Source organism: Mustela erminea, chromosome 5 (assembly GCF_009829155.1).
Source record: "Mustela erminea isolate mMusErm1 chromosome 5, mMusErm1.Pri, whole genome shotgun sequence".
NCBI lineage: Eukaryota > Metazoa > Chordata > Mammalia > Carnivora > Mustelidae > Mustela > Mustela erminea.
In genome coordinates, this window is record NC_045618.1 from 141929185 (window position 1) to 141948717 (window position 19533).

The 19533-nt window shown below is 55.3% G+C and overlaps 1 long non-coding RNA gene across 1 annotated transcript; it reads left to right on the top strand.

The window, feature by feature from the left end:
- Window positions 1-2960: 2960 nt before the first annotated feature.
- LOC116590049 lies at window positions 2961-6860 on the top strand. The gene is made up of 4 exons (XR_004285513.1): window positions 2961-3526; window positions 3849-4027; window positions 4742-5346; window positions 5813-6860. It is a non-coding gene; the product is annotated as an uncharacterized LOC116590049 (long non-coding RNA).
- Window positions 6861-19533: the final 12673 nt, after the last annotated feature.

The window sequence follows — 19533 nt, forward strand, 5'->3', positions numbered from 1 at the left end:
GAGAGAATCAGCCAAGTGTCAGGCTGGATATAAACTTTTTCAGAAATGCAAGGTCGCAAAAAAAGAAGAAGAAGAAGAAAGTCACTACTGTATATCTTCCAGGAAGCTTTTGGAGCACATGCCCTCGTAGACTCTGAGTACAGACACTGGAACAGGACAGCTAACCTGGGGTGGGGGTAGGGGGGCTTCCCAAGGCTGGCTGGGCTCTAGCCCCCAGCGCTCAGAGGCCCCAGAGCAGAGAAAGGAGCCCTCAGCTTGCATGGGCCCCTGGTGAAGATTAGATAAGATAGCCACATGCCTGGGGCGCCTGGGGGGCTCAGTGGTTAAGCCTCTGCCTTCAGCTCAGGTCATGGTCTTAGAGTCCCGGCATTGAGCCCTGCATCGAGCCCTGCATCTAACCCTAACTCTGCATTGGGCTCTCCGCTCAGCGGGGATCCTCTCTGCTCAGAGGGTATCCTGCTTCCCCCTCTCTCTCTGCCTACCTCTCTGCCCACTTGTGATCTGTCAAATAAATAAATAAAATCTTTAAAGGAAAAAAAGAGAGAGAGAGAGAGAGAGAGAGAGATAGCCACATGCCTGAGCATTTAACACCACTGTCTCTAGGAGTATGCTGAATCAGCTGGAAAAATTAAGAAGACACATTTAAATGCCTTACGAGGTTGTTCTGTTTTGTTTTTCATGCGTTAACTGCAGGGCACACACAAACAGAACTACAAGAAAAGAACTGTCACGGGCCACTTGGTGACTCCCCCCACCTCCAGTTAACATTTACATAATCCTAATAAAACCCTTGACCAGTGGTTAAGGAAGAAGCGGTAGAGCCCTCCAGGGGCTGTGAGGGAGAGGGGGAGGATGGGTCGGCTGAAGAGAGCTAAGCCTCATTTGTCCTGACCGGGAGGCAACCGAAATGACTAGAATTGAAAAATCAAGAAGCAGCAATGGAAATGTCTTCCTGAGAAACATGGAGGCCAAAACCAGAAGGAACAAGTATGCGTGGAAACTGCTATTCCCGGGAGCAGGAAAGGGAAGGAAGGTGGCGCGGGGGACCCCCGGGGGCTCCGTTGGTTCATCTTCTCCCAGTTTCAGCTCAGGTCTTGATCTCAGGGGAGTGGGACTGAGCTCCAGGGACCCCGTGCTGGGGTGGAGCCCTCCTAGGATCCTCTTTCCCGCCCCTCCCACTCCCAGCCCTGCTCATCCTCTCGCTCTTCAAACAAATAAAGAAATCTTCAAAAAAAAAAAAAGGAAACACATTAAAAAAACAACAACACAGAAAAGAAAGGGAAGTGCTAGGGAAACATTTCATTTCCTTCTGATCATGTTGGTGTCCTTTGACTTAGTTTTTAACCTAACTGCATGCATTACTTCGTTTACAATATAAATATAATTTCTCTAAATTATCAAAAAGACATACCTCAGGGGGCGCCTGGGTGGCTTAGTGGGTTAAGCCTCTGCCTTTGGCGCAGGCCGTGATCCCAGAATCCTGGGGTTGAGCCCCACATCGGGCTCTCTGCTCAGCGGGGAGCCTGCTTCCCCTCCTCTCTCTGCCTGCTTGTGATCTCTGTCAAATAAATAAATAAAATCTTTAAAAAAAAAAAAAAAGACATACCTCAGGGCAGTGGGATGTGGACCAAGGGAGGGGCAGCAGCAGGAGAGGTCCCTGATGGGTGCTCCCAGACCTGACCGCCCCCTCGGCGGCCCCCAGGCCACAGGGTCTCGCCTGCTGGAGGGCCCCTACCGAGCCCCATGTGACCCAGAGGCTGTCCAGTTCACAGAGCCATTGTCTCCTGGGCCATTTTCTCCTTCTGTCCTCCCAGCAAGCCTGCTAGGGAAGCAGGAGTCATCATGCCTATTTGACCCCCAGAAGCTGAGGTTCAGGCGCATATTTGGGGGTCCGTGGTGGGTCCCTCCCATGGCAGGTGCACCCTCCTATGAACGCAGGTGGAGAACCTGTCCAAGAGCCAGGGAGAGGTGGCACACAAGGAATTTCAGAGATGGAGTCACCCCTCGTGGTCCAGGGGCTCTCAGCATGGTGGAGATCCCCACAGAAACATTCCCACAGCTCTGGGGTATTTGACGTCCTCAAACCAGTCCATGTGGCCTGGGTGGACTGGATTGATGTAAATTCTTTTTTTTTTTTTTTTGAGATTTTATTTATTTGACAGAGAGATCACAAGCAGGCAGAGAGAGAGGGGAAAGCAGGCTCCCCGCTGAGCAGAAAGCCCGATGTGGGGCTCGATCCCAAGACCCTGAGATCATGACCTGAGCTGAAGGCAGAGGCTTAACCCACTGAGCCACACAGGCGCCCCACTGATGTAAATTCTTTGGCAGTCCCAGGACAGGGAGAGAAGGGAGACCGAGCCCCAGGAAAGGGAGGGGGAGGCGGAGGGGGAGAGGGAGACACAGGCTCAGTGAGTGGTGACAAAAGCTGCCAGAGCCCAGCCTCATTGGGGCCATTGCTAACCCTGTCCCCACCCCAGGGGCAGGCTGTGGAGCTAGGCCCATTTCACAGATGCAACCACCGAGGCTTCACAAGGCTTAAGCAAATGGCATCCCTCAAGCTGTGATTTGAGCCAGGACCAGGGTTTCTCACACATACCTGGTGATAAGAATCTTGTGGGATGCTTGTCAGCCAGATTCCTTTCCTGGAGGTTCGGACCCACCCCCTCCGGGTGAATCCCGGGAGGGGAGGGGTCTCTTCAAGGAGTGCCGGGTTGGGGGTGGGGGAGGGGTGGAGATGCGGGGGGGTGGGGGGACTTCAGGATTCACAGAGGGGCTGATCCAGAGCCTCCAAGCCCCCCTCCCCGCCCGGCTCACCCTATCTCCTAACCCTGTGGTTTTTAACCAGCTGAAGAGCTTGGCGGCTCCCCCGCCGCTGGACACGGGGGTTATTTCCGGGGCTGGACCATTATAAATAACTCCTGTGTGGGACATGTTTGTGCACAGCATGGTTTTCCTGTTGGATTGTTTCCTTGGGATAAGTTCCCAGAAGTGGGATTCCTGAGTGGAAGATGGCCTTTTTCCCACTCCTAAGCCCCAAACCTAACGTAGCCCAGCCCCAGGACAGGATTGGCCTTCCCGTGGTTTCAAGGAGGGGCTGCCAGCACGTCCCACCTGGTGCTTCCAGAGGAAAAGGACTGATTCCTGGAAGGGCTCCGGCGATGCGGGCCCAGGTGACTCAGCGCCCGGCTTCCTGGAGCCCGCCCAGGCCGCTCACCAGCCGGGATGGGCTCTCCTGTGGCGGTCATGGCCAGCGAGGAAATGGTGCCTCGCTCCCTGGGGAAGTGGGTCTGTCGGCAGCTTCGGGAAAGGCCAGAAAGGAGATTTGGAAATCCGGTGGGCAGATCATTTTTGATGCTTTCTGACAACAAAGGGCTCAAAGGGCTCTGGCCCCGGCCCCTCTGACCTGCCTGACAGGAATGACCTGCTGTTCCCAGAGGAGGAGATGGCCCCGGGGCTGAGGGTTAAGGAGGCCCCTGCACTGACCTGGGCCTCTGGCCCCGTGGCCTTCCACCACCTCCCCTTCCAGGTTAGCGTGGCCTCAGCTTGGGGGCAGGTGTCCCAACACTTTGGTTTCTCCCCAAGGCCGTCCCTTCCCCCCACTGGCGGGGCAGGGCAGGAGTAGCCCCTGACTGCTGTTCCTGAAACATGCCTTCAGTTGGTCACCCCGGGGAAGGGGGTCCCCAGAGTCTGCTCTCTCCTGAGGGAGCGGCACGTGAAGGTGGGGTATGGTGAGTTGTGGAACAGTCCCACTGGGGGGCTCTGGCTCCCTGGCTCCCCACAGGAGGGTTGGGGGCCCAGCCTTTGCAGGCTCTGGGCCATCGCCTGAGCATGGAGGGCCACTTCCCCAGGGCCTCTCCATGGGAGACGGGACCTTCTCCTGGGAACACCCCCTATCAAGACGAGAGGAGTCAGCCCTGTGAGGAGCCTGATGCAGTTTGCTTCCTGCACAAGATTGGGAATGCTCTGAAGGCAGGACCCGTGTCTGCGGTGTTTCAGACTCAAGGGAGTGAGTTCTCCATCTCTGGAGGTAAAACAGCTATGGTGTGGACATGTCTCAGAAGCAGAGAGGGAGTTCTTGCTGGCTGGGTGGGGGTTCCCGTGGGCTGAGTGCCCAGCCTATGCCACCATTTGGCCAATACTTATGCCCCCTTACAGCTGAGCAAACAGGCACAGGGGCTGGAAAGGCCTGGAGATCTAGAGCAAGTGGGCTCTTCATGAATCATCAGCTGTTCACCCAGCGCCTGCCGCTGTGTGCCAAGCCTCCTTGCTTCCCGAGTCTCCCTTGACCAGCCCGTCCAGCCACTGCTCCTAGTCCATCACAGGCAAAAGTGGCTGCCCTCCCCCCGCTCCCACGGAAAGGGAGTCACCCCCGACACCCACCCCTGAAGCTGCTGTTCACCCAGCCGAGGTGCTGCCAGGTCTCAGGGCAGCCTGCATGCCCTCCTGGGTGGGGTGGGGGCCTGTATGTGGGCTCGGGGGGCCCCAGCCGTTGCAAGCTGCGGGAGCCTCACTAGCTCTGCTGGGCAGGACCCCTGCTGAAAGGCGTTGGCCACCTTCTCTGAAGGATTCTCCCGAGGCCAGGACACCCAGTGATGCAGAGCATGAGAGCAGTGGCAGAGGCAGACAGAAGAGTAGACTCCCCGCTGAGCAGGGAGCCCGCCTGATGCGGGGCTCGATCCTGTGACCCTGGGATCATGACCCGAACTGAAGCCAGACACTTAACCGACTGATTCCCCCCCAGGTACCCTGTGACCACAGACTTTTTATAGAAGACCTTCTGTGCACAGGGCCAGGAAACCCCTTTGCCTCGGGAGATGCACGTTTTAAAGACAATGGGGGCCAGAAAGAAGTCTGGGCAGGAACTTGTCAGTCTGGGCAATTGGCCATTTGCACCCAAATGCAGGTTATTCTGGTTTTCCCTCTTCAACTGTGTCCATGTCAGTCCCTAGTTCCATTTGCTGAGGTTCCTGGAAATGCCATGTTCCCATGCAAAGCAGCCATCGGCACATCAGCACAGCAAGCCTCCCACGGCCCAGTCCAGATGCTTGACTGAAGCAGGCAGGCCCGAAGGCTGAGCCCCGTGGCCGACCCTTGGAGACTCTCGGTTCAGCTGCGGTGAATTACAAAGCATCATCTCTGGCTGTCCTGTCCAGGGAGCTGACCTGCTCCTAACCGCCCCGCTCTCCAGCCTGCACTTTCCACTCTGCCGAAAGGACAACATAAAGAGGTTGTTCCCCAGACACACTATTATCTGTCACACCTCCACGACTCGGCCTACAGTGTTCGCTTTGTCCCGGGCATCCTGTCCCTCTTCCGCACCTGGCTGACTCCCACATCAGGACAAAGGTTTGTCGAGTTCTGCTCCCTGGCTCCCTGGCACCCTGTCCAGCTCCCGCAGGCCCCTGGGTTCCCCGACTGCGGTACTGCTGGGCTGTGCCGGGCCCCGTCTGCCTCCCCGCCCCACCCCTGTCTACACCCTGGCATCCCGGGGTCTCCTGAGTGCCCCCAGGGTCAGGCCCCTGGAAAGAAGGCACAGTGCTCAAGGTGAGGGCCCACCAAGGCTTGGGCAAGTGACCCTCGGATTCTTCCTCTGTCACAGGACGATCCTCACCACGTGAGGGGTTATGGGAAGGACCCTGGACCGATGAAGTGTTCAGCACACAACCTCGGTGTTCACCGGCCGATGAATGGCTGGGAGTGGCTGGAGTGGGGGGCAGGCAGAGGGACACGCCAATGTCCTCAGGGAACCTCCGGGAGGGCACAGTCGCGGAGAAGCGTGGCTGAGCCTGAGCGGGGCTCCTCCGTTTTACAGGTCACGGAGCTGGGGAAGAAGAAATCAGGAGGAGAGCCTGGGGGGCGTGCTGTTTCCTGCAGCCCCACCAGTGCGGATGTCCGTCGTTTTACTGGTGTGCGCCCCTGCGGGTCCAATTTCAAAGCGGTATAAGGGTGTTGGAACACCTAACTGCCTTTCTCTGAGCGTCTGTTTCCCTTTAAGGCTGGGTCTGAGAACTGTAATCCCTTAGGGAATGAGTCAAGAGAAGTCCTTCATTAGCTCAGAATTGTGACATGAGCTCAGCCCTGGAGAATGTGGCTGATTTGGGGGAAGTGGTCCTTCTGAGATGAAAAGGCCACCCTTGATGGGGGGAGGGGCCGAGGACCCGAGCCTGGCCCCGGGGGGCTACTGCCCCTGGGATCTGAGGAGCAGAGAGCGGTTTTCCCAGCTGCCGCCTGGCCAGACATGCCCCAAATCCCACCAGCACGCCTGCCCCTTCTTAGGACAGGCGCTTCTCTGAACACGTAAATATTTTGTCTGGGAGAGGGAGCGCTTTGCTCGACTACTGAGGGAAAGGAAGATGGAACTGATTTACGGCGTGCCCGCTGCGGGAAAACGGGCCACACCGCCGTTAGGATCCACGGGGCAACCTGGTGAGGGGAGAGGTACCCCCGCCCCTGCAGGAGGGAGGACAGGACGCAGAGGGTCAGCGTGCAGGCAGGCGCCTGGCAGAGCCAGAGTGCAGACAGCCCCGGCCCAGCCTTCTTGGCACGCGGCTCCCTGTAGGAGGAGACGAGACGGCGCAGCGCGAGGGTTCTGGGGGCACCCAGCCCTGGGTTCCTGGGTGGTGCTGCCTCCCACCAGCTGTATCTTGAACAACCTTCACCTCCTGGGCTTCTCCCCACCTGCGGATGGCAGATGGCATGGTCAGGGCACGGACACTGAGCCCCAGCCCCAGGCTATGGTGGGGACAGAAGGAGATATGCAGAGTTGGTGACACCCTGTCTGCACTGAGGCTTGGTAAAGTCAAGGACAGTGTGCTTATATTTTTGTTTGTTTGGCAAAGAGAGAGACAGCGAGAGAGGGAACACAAACAGAGGGAGAAGGAGGCTTCCCGCTGAGCGGGGAGCCCCAAGCGGGACCCAATCCCAGGACCCCGTGAGCATGACCTGAGCCGAAGGCAGATGCTTAACGACTGAGCCACCCAGGAGCCCCAGCCTGTGTATTCTTACCAGCTCACACAGGTTCAGGAATGTACAGCCCCAGCCCCCAGCCCAGGGATACCCCTGCCCCTTCTCAGACTCAGGCAGCAGCAGGAGTCCCCTGTGGGATCACCTTGGGATCTGTGCAGAGAAAGCAGGTGACGGTGGGAGCTACAGGCCTGGAGTGGGACCTTGTTCATGGGATGGATGGCTTCTGGAAGCTCCCTGACCCCCGGCAGCCACCCATGATCCTGCGTGCGAGCACTCTCTGTGTCCCATTCTTTCTCTGGGAGCCTAATTCAGGAACTACATTAGGGAGGCCAAGTTCAGAATCCTTACATGAACCCTGAGCTTTTGCCCCTAAGGCCAAATGCAAGGGACTGGCCTCCTGTGGGCCTCAGGCACCCTATCTCTAACATGGGCAGCCTGTCCGATTCCTATCTTCTTGAAGGAAAGGGATCTGGAGAAATAATGAGATCTGACCTAATTAAAATTGCAAGGTGCCTTGAGGATGAAGTATGTAAGCCGTCAGCCCGAGGGCTGTTGTCTCAGGGCCCGGAATTGCTTATCGGGTGATGACGGCAGCTGCGGAGGCTGTGGGAACTCTGAGACTGCAATTTCTGTGGGATGCAGGGGGCTCACTCTGAAAGCCCAAGGTGGGGGTTGCAGGGCCTCCCTTGCTCAGGCTCTGTCCCTGACAGGCTGGCCGGGAGCCCCAGGCGGCCCGCAGAAACAAACGCCCCCGGCAACTTCATCCCACCTTGCAGAGGAGGAAACTGAGGCAGAGGGAGGCCCAATCACTGGTCCAGGATCCTTCAGCAATAGGTGTGCCACGTCTGCCTGACACAGAGTCTGGTCTCCTGACCACGACGCCAAACTGTCTCCGTGGTTACTACCATCATCCCAATAGAATGTTAATGATAGCCCTAATTAGCATTATTGCTGAGGGCAGTGCCCCAGGCAGGCAGATCTGGGTGACTGCGTCACTGGGGCCCTGTCCTGGGCCAGTGCCTAGAACTGGGCAGCGTCCTGTCCCAGCCGGCCCCAGGACGATGCTGAGGATCAGAGGTCCCCGTCATGCAGCCTGGGTCACGGCATGGGGTTCTCCCCGCCCCCCATCAGACCCTGCACCCAGGCAGCCGCTCCTACCCACCTGCCCCTGGATGTGTCTGGTGACAGACCAGCGGAGATCTGTGAGTGGGAAGAAGGAAAAGTCAAGCAGAGGCAATCACTGTTTTTATAAAGCACCACTCCCTCCCTCTGCGCACACTTAGCACCCCTGCTCCCAAAGACGGTGCTTCCTGCTGGTTAAGAGCATGGACCAAGGCCCAGTTGGCCTGGCCTCAAGTCCTGGGGCTTCTGCTCACTCCCTGTGTGTGCCTGGACAAGTGACTCACTTTGCTGCCTCTCACCCTAGCACAACAGTACACACCCCAAAGCCCCTAGGTGGACTGGGTGAGCTCAAACTGTGCCTGCCCCAGCCTGGTTGGTGTCCAGGAAGGACATACATCTGGACCCTTCCAGGCCGTACCCCTGAAGCAGCTGTTGGCCTGCTGCTGGAGGGACACGGGGCTCCCTGGGATGTGACTGTAGATCGACTTTGTGGCTGAGTTTGACTCTGGAATGGCTGGCTTCCCGTGTACCTGATGAGGCGGGGACAGTCCCGCGGCCCCAGCAGGTGTTGGCTCTGACTAGGGGAAGCGGGGGGACGGGGGGGGCTTTCTGGCCGTGGGGACCCAGGCCCATGCTTTGTGATCCCCCAAGGCCATAGCAGAGCCCACGGAACAGGTTCCCAGCTTCCTGGCTTCAGGGCTCCAGCTTGATCTTGTTCTGCTAAGGGAAAGAGATGCAAATATCACATGATCCTGTCCTGGCCTCTGGGACACGGCCCACTCCCCTGCCTCAGCTCTGGGCTTGGAGGCAGAGTCTACAGCCTCAGAATGGGGACATCTCGGCAGGCATGGGGTTGGGAGGGACAGGGGCGCCCGGACAGAGGCACCAGCACCAGCAGGAGCAGGAGAGGTAGATTTTCAGGGAGGTTTCAGAAATAGGCAAAGGGCCAGAGCCGAGGCCATGAGGTCCCCCAGGGAGTGTCGCTAGCGCTGGGCCTGAGGTCCAGGTGTCGCAGAGGGGATAGGACAGGGCAAGGTGGTGGCTCTGGCTGTGTGGGTAAGACCACCTGTTCCTCTTCGTCTCTCTGAATGAAAGCAACAACAGAATCGATTGCTTGAGAACTTCTCTTCTTTTCAGGAGAAGTGAGGGGGTCTCAGGGGACCTCAGCGGCTCGTCCCCGTATTCGTGGACAAGGAAGACGGCAAGAGGGTGGAGGAGGACAGGGCAACTCTTCTGGGAATTGGAGACGCCAAGGCCCAGCCCAGGTGCCTGCCCGGGTGCCTCCCTCCCTCAAGGAGTCTCCCGGGTTGTCCTGGTCATCTCCGGTGGTTGGTGGCCACCAGCACAACCGGGCAGCTCCAAGGAGCCCCCTGGTGGCCCAAGAAGTTTCTGCAGCCACATGGGCGCGGGCTCTCGCCCCTGGACATCCCCTGATGTGGGACCTTTCTCAGGACCCAGCGCTGTGCCAGGCAGCTGGCTGGGTGCCACCAGGGAACCATCATCGTCGGCAGCCCTGTGAGGTGGGCGCTACCCCATGTTATAGACGCGGACCCCTGGAGGGGACTGGGTTAGCAGGCTGCTGCCCAAAATCCATTGTCAGGGGAAGAAGTGTATTTACTTCTATTTTTATTATTTCTTAAAGATTGTATTTATTGGGGCACCTGGTGGCTCAGTGGGTTAAAGCCTCTGCCTTCAGCTCAGGTCATGATCTCAGGGTCCTGGGATCGAGCCCCACATCGGGCTCTCTGCTCAGCGGAGAGCCTGCTTCCTCCTCTCTCTCTCTGCCTGCGTCTCTGCCTACTTGTGATCTCTCTGTCTCTGTCAAGTAAGTAAATAAAATCTTTAGAAAAAAAAAAGAAAAGATTGTATTTATTTATTTGAGAGAGACCATGAGAGAGAGAGAGCGCGTGCACAAGCAGGGGGGAGTGGTGGAGGGAGCAGCAGACTCCCCGCTGAGCGGGCTGCCAATGCGGGGCTCGATCTCAGGACCCTGGGATCATGACCTGAGCCAAAGGCAGATGCTTAACCACTGAGCCACCCAGGCACCCTGAAAGTGTATTTATTTTTAAAATAATGATCAAGCATGCAGATGCTTGCATAAACTCTAGAGGACCATGCAAGAAGCTGGCATCACCACGGGTTTCTGGAGGGCAAGCTGGGGGGCTGGGGTATGTGTGGGAATGAACCATTTTCACTGGGTTTAGTTTGTGCTTTTTGATTTTTGAACTATATGGAAATATTGCCTATACTTAAAAATGCATGCAAGATTTGAACATTCGTGGATCTTCAGTGACAAAAAGAACCTTGGGAGGGACCGAATTTCCTCCCAGTTACAGCAGCACGGATAGGACGCTGCTCAGCAACTACTTGTATGCCTCTGGTGGTGGGGAGCTTACCCCTTACTTGGGCAACTCCCAGTCTGGAGAGATCCTTTCTCTGTGGGCTGGAACAGATCTCTCTGCTCAAAACTCCCTCTTCTGGGATGAACTTCTGGCTCTCTGTAAGCTGTCTGCTATTAGCTGAGCACTCTCTGGGTGCCAGGGGACATGTTTCCAGCTCTCAGCAACCTCAGAGATCAGTTTTTGGAATTTTAGGAATGGCCAGGACTCTGAGGCCAAAGTAGGACTCACCCTCCCCACATGGGGCAGGTCCCTGTTTGCAACAATGGAGAGGAAGCCTTATTGCCCCAAATCCCTGTCTCCTTATTTTGTGGTGTCGCATCACCTCGCCCTCCAGGGCTGTGGGGGTGAGCCTGATCTGAGACCAGCCAGGGGCTCTCTGCAGCGAGGATTATGATGCAAACTGCTTTTGGGAAGCCCCATGGGTCGCTGTGGAAGGGTTCTGGGCAGAGGTGTGACAATCCGATGAGATTTGACAAATGTCCTAAAATAGGTTTCCCTCTCCCACTTATTGAATCATCAGGTAAGGAGAGCTGTCTCCGCGGACTCGGGGCTCCCGTCCTTGGGGGAGACTGAGAGAAAGCAGAGGAGGGAAGAGGCAGCCTCCCTTTCCCGTCTTTAAAATGGTAGCCTGGGGGCGCCTGGGCGGTGCAGTCCCGTTAAGAGCCCAACTCTTGGGGGCACCTGGGTGGCTCAGTGGGTTAAGCCTCTGCCTTCGGATCAGGTCATGATCTCAGGGTCCTGGGATCGAGTCCCGCATCAGGCTCCCTGCTGAGCAGGGAGTCTGCTTCCCTTTCTCTCGGCCTGTCTCTCTGCCTACTTGTGATCTCTCTGTCAAATAAATAAATAAAATCTTTAAAAAAAAAAAAGAAGAAGAAGAAGAAGAAGAAGAAGAAGAAAGTGTCAAACTCTTGGTTTTGGCTCAGGTTGGAATCTCAGGGTTGTGATCTCAGGGTAGTGAGATCAAGCCCCACGTTGGGCTCTGCGTTCAGTGCTTGAAACGGTCTCTGCTCCTCCTCCCATGGTCCTCCTCTCTCTCTCAAATAAATAAATAGATAAATAAATCTTAATTAAAAAGTTTAAACTAATAGCTTGTTTTCCAGCTCTGCTGTCCATGGATTTTCCCTGGAACTTTGGTTTTGAAACAAGCGCTCTGCTATTTTCTGGTTGGGATTCCCCCTCCCCGGCATGCCCAGGACAGGATTGAGCAAACCATGCACAGTGTGTGAGAAGAGCACTGGGCACAAAGTAGGGCAAGACCGTAGCTCCCACGTCTGGGAGCTGACAGGACAGGAGCAAAACTGGTGTTTACTCCTCTTGGGACCTGGGGATGAGGATGGGGAGTCTGCACTCGGCTTCCCAGGAGGCAGGAGCTCTCATGGTAGCCTCCAAAAAACTCTCCCAGCCCTAAGCCCATGGAGCAGGACACAGAGTTTGCATTAGGTCTCCCCCGGGGCTTCTGTGCAGGAACGAGGGTGGGCCTCTGTCTGGGGCAAAGGGTGGAGGTGCCTCTGCTCTCAAGATGCCGGGGGCAGGCAGCACCAGTCAGCCCCTTCTGGGGCCCCTCCCATGGCATCTTCCACCTAACTCTTCTCTGCTCCTGCCAGGCAAAAATTCCTTTTTACAGACAAGGAAACACAGCTCTGAGAGTTCTGCCTTAGTTGTGTATGAAGGCAATGGAGGAGAAGAGTATTAATAGGTGTGCTGGGAATCAGATGGCTTACTTGAATAAATGTAAGAACAAGGCTTTGGCTGCAGGACTTTTCAGAGCCTTTAGCATGCAGAGGTATGTCTTGAATCTCGAGAAGGGGCTTGGAATGGGGCGATTCCCAACTTACCTGACCGCGACACCCTATACAGCCCTGACCCCTGATAAGAAGACCCAGAACCCTTGGTCCGCAGAACAGAGCATGGGAAATGTCAAAGGAGAACCCTGGAAATCTCAATTCCCCAGAACATCTGGGCTGTCTGGTGGTGCGGATGTGGACACTGAGGTTTAGGGTGGGACTCCCTCAAGGTCAAGGCAGAAACAGAGTGCAGATCGAAGCTCAGGGCTATCTGGTGTTTGGGCCACTTTCCTGGGGGAGCCAGGGCCCTGGACAATCAGCAGGCAGTGCCCACTCCGAAGGAAGAGGAGAGTGCTGGGGCCAAGACCTGCTGTGTGCTCGTAACTGAACCAGCCACTCGGTCAAAGCCACCGGGAGCAGTGAAGAAGCAGCGGATGCTGGCCAGCCTGAGTCCTGAGAGGTGTCACGGAGGGCTGGAGCCCTGAGGCCCCACGCTGGTGGCGAGCGGGAGGACCCAGCAGGCCCCAGTGACAGCCCGCTGTGACTCCACCTGGGCTTTCACCCTAGGGGCCTCAGGGAAGGGTCCTGCCACTGAGCCCGGGTTCAGATTCCGACCTCTCCACTTCCTGACCCCACTACAATTCCTTGTTGTCAGAAAGCTGTGCCTCAGTTTCCCCATCCGCACATGCTGAAGAAAGCAGGGGCAACCCAGCCTGGTGTGGGCGGGGCAGGGAGGGAGATGGTGGGGCCACAGCACACCAGCAGATGTGCCCCCGAGTTCTTGTGAGACCCCTGAAGTTCAGAAGAACAAGGGAGACCCAGGGGGGTCCTGCCAGCCCATGGGTGGGGGTGGGGTAGCATCTGGGGGGAGGACGATCCCCGTTTCCGTGGCCCCACTGGTACCTGGGGCTGACCCGTGTCCGCGGCAGCTCCCCCATACAGTGTGTAGTACGGGTGTGAGGCCGGCAGGAGGTGGTCTGGGCAGAGCCCCCGGCAAGCCACAGTCTGCGGTAAACACGAGTTCTGTCTTCTGCTTTTCTTTTTTCTTTTTCCAGGTTTATTTATTTGTTTGTTTGTTTGTTTGTTTGTTTTTAAAGATTTTATTTACTTATTTGACAGAGAACACAAGTAGGCAGAGAGAGAGAGAGAGAGAAGCAGGCTCTGCACTGAGCAGAGAGCCCGATGCGGGGCTCGATCCCAGAACCCTGGGATCATGACCTGGGCTGAAGGCAGAGGCTTTAACCCGCTGAGCCTCCCAGGCGCCCCTCTTTTTCCAGGTTTAAACTTAAAAATAGAGGTTCTGAGAAACCAGCAGATTGGCTAGCAGGCCGGTCTTCAGGCACAGTCTGAGCTGCCTTTTGGGGATTTGTGACATCCGTAGAAGGCGGCATGTACGAAGATGGACACTGCAGACAGCAGTTAGAGAGGGTGCCCTGACTGGTGGGGACAGATCCCAAACACCGGACGGAGGGCAAAGAAGCGAGTCACAAAAGGAAAAGTGCAGCAAGAGATCATTTATACAAAGTTTAAGAACATAGCAGGTGACCTGTGTAGCCTGTGGTCTGCACCTTCAGGAGAACCTTCCAGTGCGGGCAGAGGGACAGGCCATGAGGCTGGTGGGAGGGCGCGGGCGTGGGTCTGTAATCGCTCCCACTCACTGAGGACACACTCTGTGCCATGCTCTCTTCCTACAGCCTCGCCCACCATCCCCATTTCTCAGATGAGTAAACCGAGGCACAGAGAGGTTAAGTGGCCTGTCCAAGGTCACAGTAAGCCAAGTCAGGGCTCGAGCCCATTGCTCTTGGTTATTAACTCACACGGCTTCTCGCCTGTGGCTCACAGTACCCTCATGTCTTAAAATGCCCGAGGGCCTCTGGAGCAAAGGCAGCGAAGTAGTCACTTTGGCAAAGTCTGGTGGTGTGATCTTGGGTGTTCTTTCCTCTCTTCTTTATAATTTTCTGTAGGTGTGAAATGTTTACAAAAGCCCTTAAGCTCTGGTCTGAGACCTCTGCTGGCCACAGGTCTTGTCCAGCCATAATCCACACCACACAGGCTAGTCCGTCCAGTTGCCAGGGTGGCAATGACCGACTCATTTCCAGGGCTCGCCAGGTGCCTCCTAGCATGTTCTTCTGCTGCAGCGGATGGCCACAGGAGGCCTGGGGCCTGGAAGAAAAGGACTATTCAACACAAGGCTTGAGACTGGGAGGGCAGGTCACTCAGTGGACGAACAGCCTGCCCATGGCCTTCTGATCATTCTGGAGAAGGAACTAATGACCATGTAATTAACAGAGGTCTGGTCGCCAGGAGCTGATGGCATAGCTGTCCCAGCTGACCCAGTCTGGGCAGAAGTGGGTGTCCTGCTGGCCTGTGTGTCCTGGTTGGGGCAGCCAACAGTGCTCACTAGGTTTCTGGAAATGTGGACAAAGCTCCTGGACCCTCAGGCAGCTCTCAGGACCGAAGGGCTGGGACCCAGAGAGGCTAGCAGTGGCCTGGGCTCACTCAAGAGGCGGGAAAACTAGGGCTGAGGGTGGAGGCCGGTCCTACATGGGGTCGGCGGGGGAGTCCACAGCAGAGCTGTGTCCCCTTCATGCCACGCTACCTCTGGATGGGCACCAAGGGGCCCTGAATCATTTGCTGACAGCATAAAGCCTGTATCGGGGGAGGGAAATCTAGAGGTTTTTCTCAGCCACGGGGCTGGCTTCCATGGTTGTTTCCTGGGGTTTGCGAACACACAGGCTCAAAGGATCAGCTTTGTCCCTGCTCCCAGGCAGTGTCCTCTCCCTGTGTCCCCATAACATCCTTGACTCCCAGAAGGCATTGGGTGAAATTGTCCAGTCCATCTGACCCCAGGCTGTGGGAGGAGCTCAAGCCTCACGGAGACAGCAAAGTCTGAGCATTCATTCATTCATTCACTCATTCACTCATTCACTGGCTCACTCCTTCCTTCATCCCACCCGTGTGCCGATGAGTCCATAAAATTGACAGAATGCCCGGCACAAGCCAGATGCTCCACCCGGGGGAGGGTCAACAGCCACGACACCTGCCCTCGGGGAGGTGAGTCTAGCAGGGACTAGAAGATCCAGTTCTTTTCTTTTCTTTTTTTAAGATTTTATTTATTTGTGAGAGAGAGCATGAGGGGTGGCGGGGGAGGGCCGAGAGAGAGAGAAACAGACTCTGCACAGCGTGGAGTCTGACTCAGGGCTCGATTCCAGGACCCTGAGATCATGGCCTGAGCCGAAGGCAGATGTTTAAGCACTGAGCCGCCCAGGCGCCCCCAGAGGACGCAGGTTTTTTTTTTTAAGACTTTATTTATTTGAGAGAGAGATTGAGTGAGAATGAGCAGGGAGAGCAGCGGAGGGAGAGGGAGAAACAGATTCCCCACTGAGCAGGGAGCCTGCTGCGGGCCTCAATCCCAGGACACCAGGATCATGGCCTGAGCCGGAGGCAGACGCCTAACGGCTGAGCCCCCCAGACACCCCTAGAACCCAGTTCTAATACTGAAGTTTGCTTTGTCTGAAACTAACATAGCGACTTGGGTTTCTTTTGATTAATGATAGTGTGTAGTATCTTTCTCAACCCCTTTATTTGCAACCTGTCTGAGTCTCTACATTTAAATTGGGTTTCTTGTACATAACCAACAGCTGGGCCTCGTTTTTTTGTTTGTTTTTTTTAGATTGATTTATTATTTGTTTATTTAGACAGAGAGAGAGACAGAGCATGAGTAGGAGGAGTGGTAAAAGCGGGGAGAGAAGGACAACCTTTAGCAGACTCCCCGATGAGCGGGAAGCCTGTCTCAGGGCTCGATCTGAGACCCTGAAACCACGACTGGAGCTTAAGTCAGACGCTTAATGACCGAGCCACCCAAGGGTGCCTGCACCTTGTTTTTTAATCCACTCTGACAATCTATGAACTTTAATTGGTTTATTTCAACGATTCACATTTAAAGTGATTAATATCTTAACACACTACCATTCCAAACTGTTTTCTTTCTTTTTTTTTTTTTTTAAGATTTTATTTATTTTATTTGACAGAGAGAGAGAGAGATCACAAGTAGGCAGAGAGGCAGGCAGAGACAGAGGGGGAAGCAGGCTGCTTGCTGAGCAGAGAGCCTGATGCAGGGCTCGATCCCAGGACACTGAGATCATGACCCGAGCCGAAGGCAGCAGCTTAATCCACTGTGCCACCCAGGCGCCCCTCCAAACTGTTCTCTAATGATTACACATGTTCTTGGTTTCCCCCTTTTTCTCTGCCTTCCCTGATTTTAATTGAGCATCTACTACTATGATTTCATTTTACTTCCTTTCAAAGAATATCAGTTGTGCTTCTTTTTTAGGATGACCTTAGTGGTTGGTCTAGAGTATGCAATTTACATTTTACTTATGACTTTATTTCAGAACAATTTTAGATTTATAGAAAAAGTCCAGCAAAGAATTTTCCCCTGTAGGACATAGACATTTTTATGGAATGTAAGTCCACCTTCAATGGATACCTTTTCTGTTCCCTGCATGGTGCAGGTACCTTGTAAAGAAGTATTCCCACTTCCTGCTTTGCGCCCAGCAGTCCTGCCGTCACACATTTACCCAACCATATGCTATCATCATCTGATACATTGAGTTTCTGACTCTTATCATTTTTCTTCTCCATGAAGAATTTCTTTAACATTTTTTTTGTAGGGCAGGTCTGCTGGTGAGGAATTTTGGGTGGATTTTGGTTTGGTTTTTTTTCTGTTGTTTCTGAAAAGCTTCTGCTCTGTGCTCTTCCTGCTTGCTTCAGCGATGTGGTATGGAGCTCCTTTGTCCCTCTGTAGGTAAGGAGTTGGTGTTTCCCCCCAACCCCCCCATCTGGCTTCTTTGAAGCTTTTCTTGTCATTGGTTCTGAATATGAGACACCTAGGTGTCAATTTGTTCGGTATTCATCCTGCCTTACATTTTCTTAGATTCCCAGATCTGTTGTTAGGTATTTGCCATTAACTTTCATTTTCAGCCCTTGTTACTTCAAATTTTTCTTCTGCTACGTTGTCTCTTTCTTCACTTCCTGGTTTTCCAATCACGCATGTGTTTCACCTTTTGAAATGGTCCCGTAGATCTTGGATGTTCTGCTCTGTTTGCCTCTTTAACATTTTTCCCCTCTTTGTATGTTAGTTTAGGAAGTCCCTACTGACACGTCTTCCGTGAGCAACTTGAGTCTCCCCTTTGCAGCGACGGGTCCTCTGATGATCTCATCAGAGGCGTTCTTCATTTCTGTTTCAGTGTTTTTGATTCCTTTTGAAATAGTTTCTTTTAAGTTTTTTTCATCAAGTTTTCATCTCTCCGCTTCCATTTCCCATCTGTTCCTGCACGCTGTCAACTTTTTCCATTAGAGCCATAACGTATTAATCATACTTATTTTAAATTCTCTGATGGTTCCAAATTCTGTGTCTTAACCTGAGTCTGGCTCTGAATGCTTTTTCTCTTCAGACTGTGTCTTTTCTTGTCATTTATCACACTGTGTCATTTTTTCTTGAAAGCCAGATGTGTTGTACTGGGTAACAGTGATTGAGGTAAATGGGCTTTTAGCATGAGGATTTAGGTTGATTGGGCTGGGGTTGCATTTTGGGCTCTGTTTGGCATAGCTGTAGGAACTCTCAGCTTCAAATTCCCCTGCTGGCCTTGTTTGGGTCTCCCCTGTTGTCTTTGAGACTCCCTAAGACCCTGAGATCCTATGATTCCCTTAGATCAAGTGTGTGACCATTGTTACTACACTGGAAGACTGTTCGGTGGCGGTAAAGAGAGAGGAGAAATGTTCTGTAACATTTCTTATGTCCTTGGGCTGTAACACTCACTAGTGTTTCTTAGTAAGCCTCCAAGTTTAGAGGGGGTCGGAGTTGGGAAAATGCCACCCCCCAGGGTGAATAAGTCTCTGGTACTGCCTTTTCCCCTGGAAAGCAAGTCTTTGATACCGAGAACTCTGAAGCTACGGTTCACAGGGGTAACTTGTCCTCTGCAGAGATTTCTGGAGGTCAAATCACCAACCTGTAGCCTCCTCCTTCGGACTGTGGCCCTCCCCCCAGAGGCCTCTCACTTGGCACTAGTCCATACTCAGCCCCCCACGGTTCCCAAAAATGACCATTCAAGCCATCCTAGGAGTTTCTGGCTTCCAAGACTTCCGCCGCAGGTGAGCAGATCTCGCTGTGACTCTCCAGGTCCGCGGAAGGCACTTGACTCTGAGACCTCTGTTCTCTGATGGGTCTGAGAAAAAGTCACCCATTTTCAGTTTGTTCAACTTTTTTCTTGTTGGAAGGACAGAAGCCACAACGCGCAGCTCCTCAGGTGTCAGCAGAAACAGAGGGGGCCTGGGCTCTCCTGGACAAGCTTGCTGTGTGAGGCTGGTGAGCTCTCCAAGCTTCTGGAGCCTGTGCTCTTTCATCTGTATGGCCGGACCCATAACCCAGGCGGGTGATGTAGGGCAGGAGCAGGGGCAGGGGCTGCAGGACGGAGAGCGAGGTGCCCATCCGGGAGGTGTGTAGGAGTGTTTCGCAGGGCAGGCCCAGCAGGACGCGGCTGTAGGGAAATCTGCTGGCTCAGGCAGGGAGAAAGGGAAGAAGCCTGGGGTGGGGAGCGGCCCCATCCTCCCTCCCCAACCCAGGTCTCGGTTTCACTTCTCCTACGAGTCCCGGGCAGCACGCCTGCCCCTTCCCCTGTCACACTCCTATTTTTAAGTGATTCGGTGAGAATTCCCGGCCACTAGCTCCCTTGTGTCCCTCCCCGGCCCAGTCGGAGGCGGGACGGAGACTCCGCATCTCCTGGGCTAAATAGCGCCAGGGGCGGGGGCGGGCCGGGGGTGGGGGTGGGGGGTAGGGGGGCGTTGGGAAGCCGCCGCCTGGGCGGAACCGGGAAACCGTTTGCACCTGGGGCCGCTCGAGGCCAGGCCATCGCCACTGTATTAAGAAAGGCTCCCGGTCCTGGAGGTAGGGGCCGCTGGAACAGCGGGAACAGAGCTGGCGCCGAGCTCCGAGTTCCGCGCCGCGCCCCTCCTCGTTCAACCCCGCCGGGGCGTCCCCCGACCAGGGGTGTCCTCCCAGCCGCGCCGGTCCCCAACCTCGAGGCCCCTTCCCCGCCGCGGCGAGCGCCCCGGGAGGGTGCGGGCCGGCGCAGGGCCGGTGTCCGGGGCGCGGTCGGCGGCTCCCGGGGCGCGCGGGGCCGGGACGCCCGCCCCCCGCCGCCGCCGCCGCCGCCTCCTCCTCCTCCGCGGGCCGGGCCGGGCCGGGGCGGAGCGGCGGC